The sequence below is a fragment of the Montipora foliosa genome, chromosome 5 (genome assembly GCF_036669935.1).
Source record: "Montipora foliosa isolate CH-2021 chromosome 5, ASM3666993v2, whole genome shotgun sequence".
In the NCBI taxonomy this organism is placed as follows: Eukaryota; Metazoa; Cnidaria; class Anthozoa; order Scleractinia; family Acroporidae; genus Montipora; species Montipora foliosa.
Genome location: NC_090873.1, coordinates 40,622,739 through 40,625,238, shown reverse-complemented (window position 1 = coordinate 40,625,238; position 2,500 = coordinate 40,622,739). Strand labels below are relative to the sequence as shown.

The 2,500-nt window shown below is 36.8% G+C and overlaps 2 protein-coding genes across 13 annotated transcripts in view; one reads left to right on the top strand and one right to left on the bottom strand.

The window, feature by feature from the left end:
* Positions 1–2,500, bottom strand: part of LOC138004176 (uncharacterized) — a 45,977-nt gene that overhangs the window by 30,859 nt on the left and 12,618 nt on the right. For 5 of the 7 annotated variants that reach the window (XR_011123759.1, XR_011123757.1, XM_068850608.1 and 2 more), the window contains one exon: positions 2,497–2,500. This exon is cut by the window's right edge and continues 1,205 nt beyond it. The exons of the other annotated variants lie outside the window; for them this stretch is intronic. The gene's annotated coding sequence lies outside the window, so the exon portion shown is untranslated. Of the gene's footprint in view, positions 1–2,496 lie in introns of those variants that run through there. 7 annotated transcript variants of the gene reach the window in all.
* The window catches only part of LOC138004175 (uncharacterized), a 33,626-nt gene continuing 32,021 nt past the window's right edge, over positions 896–2,500 (top strand). For all 6 annotated transcript variants that reach the window (XR_011123755.1, XR_011123756.1, XR_011123752.1 and 3 more), the window contains exon 1: positions 896–1,041. The gene's annotated coding sequence lies outside the window, so the exon portion shown is untranslated. The remainder of the gene's footprint in view (positions 1,042–2,500) is intronic.

The window sequence follows — 2,500 nt, the reverse complement described above, 5'->3', positions numbered from 1 at the left end:
ATGTAACCATTAGCATCCTTGTCACTGTATCAGCTTTTGACGGCTAATTGGTGAATCGTTATCATCGGAAACGCTTAAATTTGGAAATTCAACTAAGTTTAACAAGTTCTTTTACCTTTTGAAGTCAATTAATATTGTAAATAAAAAGATGCCTTCTCCGAGCAAACTCAGTCGTATGCGCCAAACGTAAAAATGACGCCAGTAGTGATTCCCTCATAGTCTACCTTGTCCAGAGCTTCTTGCCATCACATATTTTGGCCCCAAAGTCTAAACTACAGTGAATACTGATGTCTTATTGAAAAGCGCGAGTTACCTTCTTCTCATGTAAAAATGTTCACTTAAAGCCTTCAGGCAAGATTTGATCAACTATCCGACGGTTCGGTAGCAATTTCTTTCTTTCCCCATTCGCGATATATCCTTAAAAAAATGTTTTGGGCCAAACGTTTCGGGAAGAAATGTACTGACCGATAATCTGCTAAATTATGCCCAAGGCAAACCTTTCCGAAAAGTCCTCTGTTGCGATCTAAGACCTTTGGCAAATTCCTGTCATTTAAACCAAAAGAAACCACTGTATCATTTAACTTAAGAAGGCTCGAAATAGTTTCTCCTTGTTTCCAAGAAATAAACGCATTCTGTCCTTTTTGGTTCAGTTAGGGTAATCAGTATCAAGATGAAATTTTAAGTACCCATTGTTGGTTTGATACATATTCTTTTCTCAATTATTTTTTTACATTATCGCTAGTACGTGTTTCGGTATTTCTTTAAGGATTATCACCTTCATAGGTAACGTTTGGTCACAGCAGTAATGGTTGCGAATTCCTTCCGCATAGGAAATGCGTAATGTTTTATCTCGGTAGTCGCAGGCACGTTTTGCTAGTCATAAGTTTTAGTGTTTTCCACAGTAGTTCAGTTCTAGTGTAGACTTCGTACGATCAACTCCTTCATCCACCTGGATTTTAGTTGTATCTACACTCCTGCTCATCGTCACGTTCTCTATAGAGCTTTTAGTCAAGACTAGCATTGGTGCGTGTGCAAACCAAAGTAAGTTTTACTATTTTCTTGATTTTAGTTTTTTCCAGTATTTAGTTTCGGTTTAAGTTTAAGTTTTTGCTTGCCTTAGTCTATTAATATATTTGCTTTGGTATCTAGTTTTCAATCAGTTTTTTAATCGTTAGTACTCAACATAGATTTATTGATCAATCTACACTGATGTGATCATAGTCAAGTTTCTGTCATCGTATTCTATAGATTGTTGATCAGCTCGTTTGATCTCATTTCTTGTTGTATTTCATTGATGTGCTACTTGAAATTATTACCGTTTACCTTAGCCTTCTATATACCTTTGGTTACCTTTATAGGTAGTTAGCCAAAATTAGTTTCTGTTTTGCTTTTATCGCCTTTCAGTTCGAACCGACTTTCATCGTCCTTACGACGTTGTGATCTACCTCTCAACTCCGTGACCTTTGGTCCGTCGTTTTAATTGCAAGGCTGTACCACTAGGAACTTTGAGCATTTCTGTTCAATAAATCTTCACGCTATTGCTTTAATTCGTCGTGTTCGTCCTTAACGCTGCGCACCGTGTTATTACGTAATTTGCTTGGTTCATGTTCTCCTCGTTCCACCGAGTAAATTTATACCCATCATAGATTTGTCACATTACATTTTCCCCCAAATAACGTACCATGGCACCGGTATAAGGCATTTCTTTGAGGCTTAAAGTGAAGATATATTCTCTTTTTTGAAAAAAAAAGTGTGAGGGTCAAATCTTCCCATTGAGCGTTACCAGATAACATTAGAAATATCTCTAAAATACTTAAACTTCAACAAAATCTGTAGGCTGTTTCTTTAGAAAAATCAGTTGCGTTTAATTTTTTTTTTCTTTTTACCTACAGAAATTTTTTTCAATTTGAAAGACAAACGTTTTAAAATTAATCTAAGCAATCATGCAAAAAGTGTAATAAAAAAAAAATACTGTCCGGAGGCAGAGATATAAACGAACGAAGTTGCAAAGCAAAATTAGCAGCATTTGTTTATTTCTGGTGACCCATTTTGAATCATGAGCTGACGCGAGCAGCTTTTAGAGTGTGTCTTAATGTGTATCTTTATACCTTCTGAGACTTCGCAATGGTAGTCATGAAACAATCCACAGTTTTTATTTCCTTCAAAATTAAGATCGCAATCGAATTATCCTTTTTTGTCGGCGTGAAATGGAAATGTAGTAAACTCTAGAATTTTAAAATTAGACGAGAGGTACTTACCTTGAAGTGTAATTGTAATTCTCTGAAGATACACGGAGCATTATGGGATAACTGTGCATTCCTCTTCAGTACTTGAGGTCAGCGGTCACACTTCAAAGCAACCATTGTCATGCAAATGCACCATATATAAGCAGCCTAACGCGTGACACAAATCCATTCTCCTGGAGTGCAGACTGGCTGAGGTCCCCAACACAAAGGGTGGGATAGGCATAAGCCAACACAGAAGGGTGGGAAGCATTATC